The 16,482-nt window shown below is 38.5% G+C and overlaps 1 pseudogene; it reads left to right on the forward strand.

Annotated features, from left to right (window-relative positions):
- Positions 1-4,001: 4,001 nt before the first annotated feature.
- Positions 4,002-5,396, forward strand: LOC132527680 (small ribosomal subunit protein uS2B-like; annotated as a pseudogene).
- The last annotated feature ends 11,086 nt before the right edge of the window (positions 5,397-16,482 follow it).

Genomic DNA, 16,482 nt, shown 5'->3' on the forward strand with positions numbered 1-16,482 from the left:
TATCTATCTAGTTTCCTGCATCTTTTCAGTAGCAGTGCTCATTCTTATCATCTGGAGTGTGGTTTTGAAATACCAAGTCCCACTTAAAGAAACAAGGGCTACTTGGAGAAATGGGTGATTCTTGATCTGGGGTAGGAAATGTATAGAATGAGCATAAAATATCTTGACATACTGAAGAGCAGAGGAACTATTAAAGACTTCTAGGGTCATGTCCAAAGGACCCAGGAGCCAACCTGAAGAGGCTCCCCATTGGCCAAAGATGGGACAATTTGAGTTTCAATAAGGGTAATAATTAGAATGGACTGAAACCCATTAAATAAGTTTAAATACATAAATTCATAATAATAATGTAGTCTTACCAAAGGGATTAAACCTGAATCTGATCAAGTTGAATCTGATCAACTGCCAATTTACAGGAAATAGAGGACAAAGACACATTGAAAACACCATGAGTGTGCAATCTGCAAAATCCAGACTGTGGGGAACCCTGCAATCAGACAGCTGAGTTCAACAGATAAATTGTAAGAAAAAGAAGGGGGAGAACCAATAGATTAAAGGAGACTTAAAAGACATCAAATTATCCTAAATGATACATTAGAACAGTTAGACTAATTGATATTTTCAGGACACTAAAATCTGTAACAAGACAAGGATGCCCACTCTCACCACTTCTATTCAACATAGTATTGGAAGTCCTAGCCACAGCAATCAGGAAAAGAAATAAAAGGCATCCACATTGGAAGGGAAGAGGTAAATTTGTCATTATATGCAGATGACAGGATACGATATATAGAAAACCTTAAAAAAAGCCACAGAGAAACTACTAGAACTGATAAACGAATTCATCAAGGTAGGAGGATACAAGGTTAACATATAGAAATCAGTTGCATTTCTTTACATTAACAATGAAATACCAGAAAGGGAATGTAAAAAACCAATCCCTTTTAAAATCGCGTCAAAAAATAAAATACTTAGGAGTAAACCTGACCAAGGAGGTGAAAGACTTATATTATGCTGAGAACTATAAAATATTAATAAAGGAAATTGAAGATGACTCAAAGAAATGGAAAGATATCCTATGCTCTTGTATTGGAAGAATTAATATTGTTGAAATGGCCATACTACCCAAAGCAATCTACAGATTTAGTGTGATTCTTACCAAATTACCCATGACATTTTTCACAGATCTAGAAAAAATAATCCTGGGCTTCCCTGGTGGCGCAGTGGTTGAGAGTCCGCCTGCTGATGCAGGGGACACGGGTTCGTGCCCCGGTCTGGGAAGATCCCACATGCCGCGGAGCGGCTAGGCCCGTGAGCCATGGCCACTGAGCCTGCGTGTCCGGAGCCTGTGCTCCGCAATGGGAGAGGCCACAACAGTGAGAGCCCCGAGTATCGCAAAAAAATAAATAAATAAATAAAATAATAATCCTAAAACTTATATGGAACCATAAAAGACCCAGATTCGCCAAAGCAACTCTGAGGAAAAAGAAAAAAGCAGGAGCATAACCCTCCCAGACTTTAGACAATATTACAAAGCTAACAGTAACCAAAACAGCACGGTATTGGTACAAAAACAGATACATGGATAAATGGAACAGAATAGAGAGCCCAAAAACAAACACACACACACACCTATAGTCAATTACTTTGACAAAGGAGGCAAGAATACACAAAGGAGAAGAGATAGTCTCTTCAGCAAGTGCTGTTGGAAAAGTTGGACAGCCACATGTAAATCAGTGACATTAGAACACACCCTCCTCCCACCATACACAAAAATAAACTCTAAATGGCTTAAAGACTTAAATATAAGACACGACACCGTAAAACTCCTAGAAGAGAACATAGGCAAAACATTCTCTGACATAGATCGTACCAATATTTTCTTAGGTCAGTCTCCCAAGGCAATAGAAATAGAAACAAAATTTTAAAAATGGGACCTAATCAAACTTACAAGCTTTTGCAAAGGAAAAGTAAAGGAAACCATAAATTAAATGAAAAGACAACCTACAGGCTGGGAGAAAATATTCGCAAATGATGCGACTGACAAGGGCTTAATTTCCAAAATATTAAAAGAGCTCATATGACTCACTATCAAAAAACAAACAACCCAATCAAAAAATGGGCAGAAAACCTAAATAGACATTTTTGCAAAGAAGACATACAGATGGCCAACAGGCACATGAAAAGATGCTTAACGTCACTAATTATTAGAGAAATGCAAATCCAAACTACAAGGAGGTACCATCTCACAGGGTCAGAATGGCCATTATTAAAAAGTCTACATATATGAAATTCTGGACAGGGTGCAGGGAAAAGGAAACCCTCCTATACTGTTGGTGGGAATGTAAATGGGTGCAGCCACTATGGAAAACAGTATGGAGATTCCTCAAAAGGCTAAAAATAGAGTTACCATATGATCCAGCAATTCCACTCCTGGGCGTATATCTGGACAAAGCTATAATTCAAAAAGAAACATGCACCCCAATGTTCATAGCAGCACTGTTCACAATAGCCAAGACATGGAAACAACCTAAATGTCCATTGACAGATGAGTGGACGAAGATGTGGTACATATACACAATGGAATACTACTCCCCCTTGTGGTTGCCAAGGGGAAGCGTGTGTAGGGGAGGGAAGGAACGCGAGTTTGGGACGAGCAGATGCGAACAATTATGTATGTAGGATGGATAAACAACAGTGTCTGTATAGCATAGGGAACTGTATTCATTATCCTGTGATAAAACATAATGGAAAAGAATACGAAAAAGAATATATATATGTCTAACTGAATCATTTTGCTGTACAGTAGAAATTAACACATTATAAATTAACTATACTTCAATTAAGTATTTTTTAAAAGACATCAAATTAAAGAGTAAGACTATATTATAGTGTCTAGAGGTACACTTAAAGACATTTTTAAAAGTGGTGATTATCAAAGTCAAGATAGTGATTACTTTTGGGGGAGGCAGGTGGTTTGTGATTGTAATGGAGAACACAGGCTTCTGGTGTGACTGACAAAACTCTTGATTTGGAAAGCGAATACAAGTGTGTTCACCTGTAATCAACCATCTGTTTATTAACCAAGATGTTAATGAAACATTTTAACCAAGCTGTTAATGAAAGTGACAAAAATGGAGAATTTTTCACTCAGACACCTAAACTCTAAAGGGTATATACTTTAGTAAGAGGGAAATGGAACTCAAAAGCAAGGAATGAGATGCAAAAAGAAATGACTTTGAGTAAATTAGATCCTGAAAGAATATAATTCCTGAGTTAAATGCATTTGAGAAAGAGAGTCTGGAAAAGCATAGTGAATTGACCACATTCACTCATTTTCTTTCCAAAGCACCCACTGAAGTGAAACAAAGGAATAGTTATAAACTGACAAGGTGGCTGCAGTTTTGCAAGACAGTAGGTCATTGATTTGAGGAGAGGCTCAGAACTTGAAGGTATAAGGTACTTTGGGAAGTGGAAAGTGCTTACAGGAAGCTGATGAGTAAAAATCTGTATACTGAATAGTGACTCCTTATCCCCCATTTTTTTCCCATTCCTCTTTTTTAAATTCCATCAGCCAAAGCCATGCCTCCTAAACTAGATATTGGAGTATTATTCTTTCGAGAAACTGAATGGTCCCAGAGAAAGCCTTCTATATGTTGCCATTTGGAGGCCCAAGAGCAAAAAGTTTGGTTTACCAGCTTATCACTCTCACCTGAAACCTATTAGTATATAAAACTAAGTGTAGAAAGAAGTCCCCCCAAACAAACCTATTAGTCCCCCAAACAAAAGTGAAATCTATAAATATGAATTGCAGAGAATAATATTGATGAGTATTTGACAATTAAAAAAATAGTTGGATAGGTATACAGAAAACCAAACAAATTTTTAAAAGGAAGGCAATCATTAATACCGGGAAAAGCAAGCCTTTCTGTGTTACCCTAAAAGGGGTCCATATGGCATTGCTCTGAGTTCCCATCTTAACCCAAAAGGAAACTATCACAATGTCCAGAGCCCCCGATAGCCTGAAAATGAAGGAGGAGGGTGTCCTCAAATTCCTTGCAGCAGGAACCTACCTTGGTGGCATCAACCTTGACTTCCAAATGGAATACAGCATCTGTTACCGAATCGGGTTCATTTTGCGGGATGTGCAGCAAGCCGAAACGCTGAGACACTGCACTTTGCAGCCAAGAGAGGGTTTGTTCACAGGGCAACCAAGTGAGGATACGAGGATATGGGCGGACAAATCTCAAAACCGCCTCCCTGAAGGGGAGCAGGGCGGTCTGAGGTGTGGGGAGAGTCGGGAAACGTGATTAGAAAAAGGTGCGGTAATCGTCGTTCTGCGCAGGCGTAATAAGCTACAGGCCTCCCCACGTTCCAATGAGGAGGCACTCAGCACAATCTGAGGGTGGAGTCTTCAGCCCTCTGATGTCAAAGGTCACCGAGGGGGCACTCGCGCATGCCCTGTTGGAGGGTGGGTGGTCCTAACCAGGTTTAATCAGCTCAGATGGAACTAGATACAGCTGACTCCAAGTCCCAAGTTAGGCTACCTGCTGCTTGGAGGACATGCAATTAAAATAACCTTGATTAGGGAAGGCAGATGAAATATATTTAACTCATGATTACGTATGGTTTCATATCTGCAAAAAGTGATGACATCTACATCATAAATCTGAAGAGAACCTGGGAGAAGCTTCTCCTGGCAGCTTTTGCTGTTGTTGCCATTGAAAACCTGGCTGATGTCAGTGTCACGTGAAATACTCCAGGGATACCGGCCAGCGCGCTGGGCTGAAGTTTGCTGCTGCCACTGGAGCCACTCCTCTTCCTGGCTGCTTCGCTCCTGGGACCTTCACTGGCCAGATGCGAGTGGCTTTCTGACTTCTAGTGGTTACTGATCCCAGGGTTGACCACCAGCCTCTCACAGAGGCGTCTTATGTTAACCTACCGCTGCTTTGTATAACAGACCCTCCTCTGTGCTGTGTGGACACGGCCGCACCACGCACCAGCAGGAGAACTCACTCAGCTGGTCTGATGTAGTGGATGCTGCTTCAGGAGGTTCTGCCCATGTACGGCACCATTTCCTGTGACCACCCCTGGGAAGTCAGGCCTGATCATTCCTTCTACAGAGATCCTGAGGAGAGTGAAAAGGAAGAGCAGGCTGCTGCTGAAAAGGCCGGGACCCAGGGAGAATTTCAGGGGGGATGGACTGCTCCAGATTCTGAGTTGACTGCTACTCAACCTGAGGTCACAGACTGGTCTGAAGGAGCACAGGTGCCCCCGAGTCTGTCCAGCAGTTTCCTGCTGAGGCCTGGAGCGCTCAGCTGGCCACCAAAGACTGGTCTGCAGCTCCCACCACTTAGACCACTGAATGGGAAGGAGCAACCACTGAGGGGTCTTAAGCGGTTCTACAGACCAGCTTAAGACTAGTTCTTAAATAGAAAATGGAAATAAGGGTGATGGAAAATAAACAGTTAAATGACAGAATAGCAAAAAAAAAAAAAAGGCCCAGGAAAGGAAACATTAATCATAATTACTACTTGGCTTATCATTGAATAATATTTACAGAGTCATAACAATATCAATACTATTATTTTAACCAAAATTTGTGATGTATTTACTATGAGAGAACAGAGGAAGAGAGAGAATAGAGGAAGTGGGGGAAGAGATAAGTCGGCTAAATGCTGATCTCCTTATTAATACAAGTCAATAGTTGACATCTAAAACTGATCTATAAGAAAATCAAAGTAAACATATTCTTTAGAAATACGGAAGCAATGAGGTACCACATCACACCAATCAGAATGACCATCATTAAAAATCTATAAATAACAAATGCTGTAGAGGGTGTAGAAAAGGGGACCCTCCTACATTGTTGATGGGAATGTAAGTTGGTACAGCCACTATGGAAAACAGTATGGAGGTTCCTCAGAAAACTAAAAATAGAATTACCAGATGATCCAGCAATCCCACTCCTGGGCATATACCCAGACAAAACTCTAATTCAAAAAGATACATGCACCCTTATGTTCATGGCAACACTACTCACAATAGCTAAGACAAGGAAACAACCTAAATGTCCATCAACAGATGAATGGATAAAGAAGATGTGGTACATATATACAATGGAATATTACTCAGCCATAAAAAAGAACAAAATAATGCCATTTGCAGCAACATGGTTGGACCTAGAGATTATCATACTAAATGAAGTAAGTCAGAAAGAGGACAAATACCATATGTTATCACTTATAAGTGGAATCTAAAATATGCCACAAATGAACCTGTCTACAAAACAGAAACAGAATCATGGACATAGAGAACAGACTGGTGGTTGCCAAGTGGGAGAGGATTGGAGGAGGGATGGAGTGGGAGGTTGGGGTGAGCAGATGTAAGCTTTTATATGTAGAATGGATAAATGACAAGGTCCAACTGTATAGCACAGAGAACTATATTCAGTATCCTACGATAAACCATAATGGAAAAGAATATAAAAAAAGGAATGTATATGTATGTATAACTGAATCACTTTGCTGTACAGTAGTAATTAACACAACACTGCAAATCAACTATACTGCAAAAAAAAATTTTAAATACAGAAGCAAATGTCAGATGAAATAACTAAAAGAATGGAAGGTACATAGGGTCACCTTCGTGGAAACTAAATGAAGGCCCCCCTTCTCCAAGACACATAAACCTGTAAGAAAGTTATTTTAATATCTTGATTTTGTAAAAGCAAAACCAAAAACACTATCGGACTTCCCTTGTGGCCCAGTGGTTAAGACTCCACGGGGGCTGGGGGTTCGATCCCTGGTTGGGGAAGTTCTGCATGCCACGCAGTGCGGCCAAAAAGGAAACACAAACAAAACAAACAAACAGACAAAAAATCACTGCCATTTGCAAGAAAATAATGTCTGTGCTGTAAATACACCTGCAAGGGTTACGCAGTGCACTCTCTCCACGGCAACAAGCCTGCTTCCAGGGAGCAGAATGGGGTCTGCAGCGGGGAAAGGTGGGGCAGAGTATTTCCAGTTTTCATCTACAGTTTGATTTTTTTAAACTATGTATATCTATTACTCTGATGGCAAAGAAAGAAAAAGTGAAGGGAGGGGCTGGCTTCAGGTATGGCTAAATAGAGAGGATTCAAGTAATGTCATCAGGATCTGGATTCTCTCAGCAACGCAAGCTCTCCTGTTAGGATCAAAAGATTGCTTCAGCCTTTACTTTCTGTGTTCCTAGTCTTCAGAAGGAGTGAGCTTTCTAGGGCTGAAAAGTTGTGGGTCGATACATGGAGCCTGGACCAGTTAAGTGGCAGGGAAGTCACTGAAAACAAGACAACAGCAGCAGGAAAGAACATTAACAGAGTCAAATAGGAAGAGAAGATTCAAAAAAAGGAGAACGTTTAAAATATAGCAGAAAAGTCGAGGAAAAGGAAGATGGAGAAAAGACCACGACATTGACGAAGACATTGCTGACTTTGAGAGGATAGTTCCACGGTGCAGTGGCAGCCCAGTCATTTTGTTACAGTGGTTTTCAAAGTCTGGTTCCTGGACCAGCAAACAATAGCAACACCACCTGGGAACTTGTTAGAAATGCAAATTCTTGGGTTCCACGTCAGACCTTCCGAATCAGAGACTCTGGGCCCGGCCCCCACCAAGCTGTGTTTTAATAAGACCTCCAGTTGCACGCTAAAGTTTGTTGGCGGTGTGAATTGGTAAAATCTCGATATAGGACAATTTAACAATATTGGTCATAATTAGAAATGCATATACCCTCTAACTCAGGATTTACACTTACAGCAATGTGCCCTACAGTTATTTGCATGCAGACAAAATGACATATACAAGGTTGTAGCATTATTGATTGGAAACTAAATGTCCATCAATGGGGACTGGTAAACTCTACAGTGCTGCAGCTACTCTATACAATGCTATGCAGCTATAATAAAAATGAGGAAACTCTTCATGCACTGATGTCCCCCAGATAAATTATACCCATATCTCCAGATTAAGTTGCAAAAACAAGGTGCAAAATAGCATGTGTGGTGTGCTGACATTTGTGTAAAATAAGAAAGGAACAAAATTATATATATATATATATATATATATATATAAAATGCAATGACTTTATGTATGTTGACAAAACCTCTGGAAGGACAAATAGGAAATAATATGGTTATCTTCTGAGGGGGATGGAAACTAGGTTATAAGGAAAAGGGTGAGAGGGTGCTTGAACTGTGGGACTTTATCACTTAATCAGAAAACATTTATTTTGAAATTCTCCAATGAATTCATCTCTGTATTACTCTACAGCAGGTTATCATCAATTTTATTTTTTTGGCCGAGCCTCATAGAGTGTGGTGGGGTCTTAGTTCCCCCACCAGGGATCGAACCTGGCCCAGGCAGTGAAAGCACCGAGTCCTAACCACTGGACCACCAGGGAATTCCCATCATCAATTTTAGTGCAGACGCTACAACACTGCCTACGATGGCCTCCCGGCCTCCAGGGTTCTCTAGTCTTGACCTGCTCCAATTCATTTCCTACACAGTTATAGGAAATGTTATATCTGCCTCTAAACCCAGATAATCAGTAAAGAGAAAGACAGAGTCTTTGATACCTTACCCGAGTCCAGCAACTCCTCTTCCCAGGTGATCCATGCTAGAAAAGATGAATCCCCATCCAAGGTGACCAGGTCTCTGTACAGATCACACATGTGGAAACCTCAACAATACAACTGCATTAGAAGGCAGCACAGAGTTATACACATAAAGTATCAAGGGGGCCATTGTATTTCTTCTGTAATTGTTATTAAATATTTTGAATTTCAGATCCAAACTAGAAAATTTTACTTTAAACACATTTGATATTTTTAGTTAATATGTACCAAGATCACAGAAAATAGGCTTTATATCTTTACCTAACCCTTCTTACTCTGACATCTGAGGTTTGGGAGCAGAGGGAGAGGAGAACAGCTAGTGTTTGGTTGTGTAGTGACAGCTTCTGTGTGTGTGTGTGCATGTGTGTGTTAAGAACACTTAACGTGAGATCTACCCTCTGAACATTGTAAGTGTACGATACGATATTGTTAACTATAAGCCCGATGTCGTACAGCAAATCTCTAGAACTCTAGTCTTGCACAACTGTCTGTTCTACCTGCAAGAAGTGTGGATCCAGAGGGCTTTATATAGGAGGTGATTTTGAGCTGAGTTGAGTCATATAGTTATTTATTATAAGGGCATAGTAGGGAAGGTTACTCCAGGGAGAGGGAGGAACAAGGCTAAAATCGTGCAGAGAGCTAAGCTGATACTATGGTCTGGAGTAAAGGTAAATCTGGAAAAGTAGGGACGGGCTGGATTATGAAGGGCTTTTATCCCTTAGGAGGGAGTTTGGACTTTATCCTGTAGACAACAGAAGCTGTTGAAGCCTTTTTTTTTTTTTTTTAACAGTGAAATATGCAGATCTTTACTATACAGTGCAGTGAGTTTGGGCAACTGTGTACACCAAAGTAACTACCACCCCAGTCAAAGTACAAAGCATTTCAACCCAGAAAAGTCTCCTGGGTCCAGTGGTGTGCAGGAGATAGCTCCCACACAGGCAATTCCAGACATCTCATCCCCATATCCTGTTGTTATCTTAAAGAGGGCCATGATGGGAAATCAGCAAATACTACAAACCAGAGATTGCCCCCTGCCCCCCTGCCCCCGAGAGCCAGTTTTCCAGCAAACTGTAGCTCATGCTCCTTCTCAGTCAATCCTCCATGCCCAGAGAGGCAAATCAACATAGGTTTACTTTTGCTTGTTCTTGAACTTCACGCAAATGGAATAACATTTTGTATCTTTTCTTCCAACAAAATGATGTCTGTGAGATTCATCAGTGTTGTGATTTATTAGTAATTTTTCCCTTTCTGTTGCTAAGCACCATTCCAATGTACAAATAAACTGTATTTTTTCTAATTTCTTGTTGAAGGACATTCATTTGTTTCCAATTTGGAGCTATTAATTTTTATTTATTTTCTTTACCTTTATGGAGGAGTAATTGACAAATAAAATTTTTATACTTAAAGTGTATAACTTGATGATTTGATGTACATATACATTGTGAAATGATTACCAAATTCAAGTCAATTAACAGCCATCAGCTCACATAGTTAACTCTTTTTCGTGTGTGTGCTGAGAACACATACAGTCTACTGTCAGCAAATTTCAAGTGTACAATTCCATATTATTAACTATAGTTACTATGCTGTACATTAGATCCTCAGAATGTATTTATCTTATAACTGAAAGTTTGTACCCAATTTTTAAAAGGCTACTGTAGGGCTTCCCTAGTGGCGCAGTGGTTGAGAGTCCGCCTGTCGACGCAGGGGACACGGGTTCGTGCCCCGGTCCGGGAAGATCCCACGTGCCGCGGAGCGGCTGGGCCCGTGAGCCATGGCTGCTGAGCCTGCGCGTCCGGAGCCTGTGCTCTGCAACGGGAGAGGCCACAACAGTGAGAGGCCCGCGTACCGAAAAAAAAAAAAAAGCTCCTGTAGACATTCTTGTGCAAGTATTTTCATGATCATATGTTTTCGTTTATCTTGGGTAAATACCCAGAAATGGAATTTATGGGTCATAGAATAGGTTTATTTTTAACTTTGTAAGAAAGTGCCAGAAAGTTTTCCAAAGGGGTCGTAGTGCACAAGCAATGTATGAGAGTTCTGGTGGCTCCAGACGCTTGCCAGCATTTGATGTCACAACGCCTTTTTACATTTAACCATTCCAGTGTGTATGAAGTAATATCACTTCATAGGATTTTGATCTGCACTTCCCTGAAGACTAATATCACACATATTTTTGTGGGCTTGTTAGCTATTCCTTTATCTTCTTTGGTATTGTGTCTGATAGAATTTTGCAGAGTATTTGATAGAATTCATCAGCAAAATGATCTGGGCTTGGAGTTGTCTTTGGGGAAGGTTTTTGATAATGAATTAATATCTTTAGTAGATACTCAAGTTTTCTAATTCATTTTATTCATTTTGGTAAGTTGTGTTTTTCAAGGAATTTGTCCATTTTTTTCTAAGTTGTTGAATTTATTAGCCTAATGCTTTACTTTTCATAATATTCCCTTATTATCCTTTTTAAAAACTTTTTAAATTTAATTTTATTTACTTTTTTATACAGTAGGTTCTTATTAGTCATCAATTTTATACACATCAGTGTATACAAGTCAATCCCAATCGCCCAATTCATCACACCACCATCCCCACCCCACATCTTCCCCCACCTTGGTGCCTGTACGTTTGTTCTCTACATCTGTGTCTCAACTTCTGCCCTGCAAACCGGTTCATCTGTACCATTTTTCTAGGTTCCACATACATGCGTTAATATACGATATTTGTTTTCCTCTTTCTGACTTACTTCACTCTGTATGACAGTCTCTAGATCCATCCACGTCTCAACAAATGACCCATTTCGTTCCTTTTTATGGCTGAGTAATATTCCATTGTATATATGTACCACAACCTCTTTATCCATTGGTTATAGGATTTGATTTTACTGTGATTGCACCCCTCCTACCGTCTCATTGTGGCTTCTCCTTTGTCTTTGGATGTGGGATACCCTTTCTGGTGAGCTCCAGTGTTCTCCTGTCAATGATTGTCCAGCAGCTAGCCGTGACTCTGGCATTCTCACAAGAGGGAGTGAGAGCATGTCCTTCTACTCCGCCATCTTGGTTCTGTGTGAGCTGTTGAAGACTTTTAATCAGGGAGATAAACCTGGTCATATTTGTCTTTTATAAATATCTCTCTGGTAGTCCTGTGGAAGATGGGGTGGAGAGGTGCCAAATTGGAGACTGGGACACATTTTTCTTTAATTTCAGAGACTGTGATATCCTTCCAGTAAGTTCCTCTGACGTGGAAGTTAGCAAGTGCTGGTTTATGATCCTTCTAACTAAAGAACCTTAATTGGATTCAGCCATTAAGAGGTCACTGATGGCTTTACCTGAGTAGTTTCTTGAGGTGAAGGGTGAAAGGTTGATTGAAGAGGGAATAGAAGGTGAGGAAGTAGACATAGTAATTGTATACTAAACTTCTGGGAGTTTATTTTGGAAGAGAAGGTGTTAGGGAAATAGCTAATAATTTTAAGCCATGTTTGAAGCTGCGTTTTGCTAAGATAACTGAAAAGAGAGTTCCTAAAAATCAGGCAGCTATGAATCTGTGGTTTTAGTGTTGATTTCTCTAATTTTTAGTGATATTTAACTTATCAACATATTTCAACTGTTATTAGTAATATTGACAAACCCACACCTGATGGCAAATTGCTTTTTAAAGTGTACTTTAGAATAAAGGTTTGTCTGATCTGATACATTGATAGAAAACAATTTGAAAAAAAAAGTATAACCACTGCCATAGGTTTCATCTGAAAAGATGTCCAATGCACAAAATAAAAGATTAAATTTTAAGATAATTTGATTTCTAACTTTTAGAAATACACATTAAAATAAGGCATCTTTTCCAACTCTAGCCAAACTTGGAGTGAGTTGCTCTATGTTTTTCTGCCCGCCAGTGGTTGTCAAAGAGCATTAAGAAATTTATCATCTGTTTAAAAATATTGTATATTATAAGAATACATTTTCTTCAAAACAGACTTTTTTATTTTAGGAATTCAAAGTGATTTATAAATGTGTCAGCATTCACTAGAGGCACATGTTATTCTTGAAAATGGGCGGACTCATAAAGCAACATCAATCTCAGCGTAAACTGACTTCAGACAACCAGTAGGTGGAGGAATTTCCAAAGCTAAGAACCACGGCACTCCCCAAACCCGCCTTCAGAATCTGAGAATCTTAAAAGTCATCCATCCAGTCTTCTCCGTTTTATCCTAACAGAAACCAAGGACTGTTGACTAGCTTCACGTTATGTATGTTGACTAGCTTTGAGTTACATATACATATAGAGCCCAGGAAATTCCGGTAAAAGGAAAGACTATTTTAGGTTAGGATTAGATTTTACTGGTGAAACATGAGCACTGGGGGTAAGGTGAAAGCTTTTTAGGTATGTATAGCATGAGATAAAAAGCTGAAAATAAGTAGGGTGTATGAAGAAAATGACTATGACATAAGGGAGGAAAGAGGCCAGAAAGAGAGAGCCCTGGTGAGATGTTGGAAAGTGTTAGGATTTGCATAAAGGTCAAGGAAGGAGGCTGAGTTTGGCTTTGGTCCAGGCAACAATGGAAAACTGTTAAGAAAGACAAAGAACAAATATTTTAAGCTATCGAGTGTCAGTACATCATGATGAACGTGAAAAGAATTGATTTGCCTCTGTCGGTTTCTCCTTTATTTAACAACACCGGAAGCAACCAATCCAGGGGGAAAAGCCACGGAACCTTTTGAGCACGCAGGTCAATTTAGTCCTCATCTTCCTAACTCAGATTCTCCCCTTGGAACTTCCTCCTTGACCTTGGCACATCCTACCACGCTTCTTCCTGAGCTCCCTCCAAGACCCCATTATTATTTACTTTATTTACATGATTTTTTCTTATCATTATGATAAAGCAGGGTCCCCTGCCAGGCCAGTCTGGAGTTGTAACATTAACTGAAACTTCAAATCAGCTCCATCCAGTGCCCACTCTGTTCTTGGCCCCCCTCACTCTTGCGGTCAAAAGAATGAAAAATTCCACAATTCTGCTGATTTCTTCTCCATTTTCTCTTATCATAGAGTTTTGTTGACCTGTATACTCTTTTCTAAATGTAATACCCTGGCTCAGTTTATTCTCACTAGCTAACCATGATAACGTACCTGCTTTTTATACACTAGCCTGCCCACTCCCACCCCATCAGTTCCGTGCATTGATAGGCCGTATCATGTTTTTGCCTATTGGACTGGAAACATTACTAAGACTGATGGTACCCAGTTTTGACGAGGTACGGAGAAACAGGTTCACTCACAGTTTGTGGAAATGTAAGTCTGCACAACTTTTTAAAAGGACAATTTGGCAGCATCCATCAACATTAAAAAATATCAGACTTGTGACTCTTTAATCCCCCTTTTAGGAATCTACCTTATAGACATAAGAGCACTAGGGTAAAAAGATGCAAGTCAAGCATATTTCCTGTAGGATTATTTATAAGAGTAAAACAATAAAAAGAAATGAGCTAGTCATAAAAATTAAAAGATTAGAAAGTAGAATGATAGTATAACTTGTCAACAAATCCAATAACTAGTTCTTTGAAGAAAAAACAATACATAAAATTCTGGCAATGTTAATTAAGAAAAAAGAAGAAATTATAGCTATAGGACATTAAGAATGAGAAAGAACATATAATTTATAATACTGAAGCAATTAAAAAAATAAACAGAATACGATGTTCAATTTCATTCCAACAAATTTGAAAACCCAGAAGAAATGGATTATTTCCTAGAAAAGGTAGATTGCCAAAATTAACTAAAGAAGACAATATCCAGTAAGAGAACCTCAGTCTTACAACCTCAAGGAATTGAATTCTACTAATAACCTGAATGAGCTTGGAAGAGGACCCCAAGCCTTAGATGAACACTAGATGAGAACACAGACTGACTGGCATCTTGATTTGATTTCGGTCTGTGAGACCCTGACCAGAGCACTCAAATACATCATGCTCAGACTTCAGACTGCATAAACTAGAGATAGTAATGGCCATTAAGTTTGTAGTTATGTGTTATGCAGCAATAAAAACTAACACATACACATAAAGAGTTTTTCTGAGAGTTATATTTTCAGTGTGAATTACACCCTTCATTATAAAATAAACTTTATTGTTCTGTTTAATATATTTACTTTGAATTTTATTGTATTATATATATTATTAGTATTGTGACTCCTGCTTTCTTGTTGTTTGCATTTATTTAATATCCCTTTGCCCATCCTTTTAGCTGTAATATTTTGAGATGCTTTGTTTTAGATCTGGCTTTTAAAAACAGTGTATATAATTGTTGAATCAAGTTTTTCTATTCTCATGATATAATTTGTCACATTTATACCTATTTTTATACTATCTTTGGTCTATTTTTTCTCTTGCTCTATTTTTACTATTTCATTCGTCCTTTTATTTTCTGCACTTTGTATATAATTATTATTTTTTTTCTGCTCTGAGATGGCATTTATTGGCTCCCTATATAATTATTTTTTGTGTTTTCTCTTTTCTAGTGTTTTAGAAAGTATGCATTTATCTTTAAAATAATTTTTAAGAAATTGAAAATAAAACGTAAGTTTCTTTAAAGAATTCTTCAAACTATAATTTTGCTCAAAGCAGGGACCATGACTCTTGCCCCTTGTATCCTTAGTACCCATTACATAGAAGTACTTAAAAAATGTTTAACTTGCTGAATTGAAATCACTAGGTTCTAAACACTTGTGCTGTTAGATTTTACCACTCTTTCTGTAAAATAAACATTTAAAAATATCATGATTTTGCCATTCAGACTATGTTTTTCAAGTTGATTATAAAACATTTTCTTCATTGTATACTCTTTTGAAATGAAAACCTATAATCTGAATCAGATAAAATAAATTGATGAAAAGGTAATTCTCTTCTTTTGAATATATTTTTTAAATTATTGGATGTTTAGTAATCACTAAGAATTATGAGAAATTTAATAACCAAATGCTCATGTTTACTCTGACAAATTCAAACAATAAGAAGAATCAAAAGTGGAAAGATTCTTTCCTCCAACCCCATACTCTGAATATAGCCTTTGTTGCCATTTTAGTGTGTATCTTTCTATATTTTTCTCTATGCTATAATGATGATGATAATAATAGTAACTAAAGCTTCTATGACCTGTACTGTGTGCTATGAGTATATTTATTTACTCCCTAAAACAACCCAACAGCTAAGTACTATTATTATTATAGCTATGTTAAAGATGAACAAACCACAGTGTAAAGAAGTGATTTTTTTCCTCCCAAATCATACAGCCAGTAAGTGATAAAACTAGGATCCAAGCTCTCAACCACTAAACTATACTAAACTGTCTCTCATCAAATATATATTTACATCTTTATATACAAATATAGTTCTTTTAATTACATACACTTTAATAAAAATTTTCTTACAATCTGTTTTTCTGATACATGCTCATTTTAATGTACTCTGCACATCTTTCAAACTCTTTAGAGGTATTTCTAATGACTGAATCAGTAAATCAGGGGTTTCTGGATAGCATATTAGTTTTGGTAGACTAGCCTTCTCTGATAACTAAATCCAAATATGTAACAGTTTAATCACAAGGTAATTTTATTTCCCATGTAACTACCTAAAGCAGGTCAGGTCAGTGAGTGGCTGTCTTCCATATTGTAACTCAGGGACCCAGGCTCCTTCTAACTTGTTATTCTTGCATAACAAGAGCATATTGTCATCTGCATGATTGAGGCTGGTTGCCATATCCAGGATCTGGCTGGTGGAAGGGAAAGGGAACATGAGAAAATATGCTCTCTTAAAAGACTAAGTCCTGAAGTGGGATTTACATTACTT

Source organism: Lagenorhynchus albirostris, chromosome 10 (genome assembly GCF_949774975.1).
Source record: "Lagenorhynchus albirostris chromosome 10, mLagAlb1.1, whole genome shotgun sequence".
NCBI lineage: Eukaryota > Metazoa > Chordata > Mammalia > Artiodactyla > Delphinidae > Lagenorhynchus > Lagenorhynchus albirostris.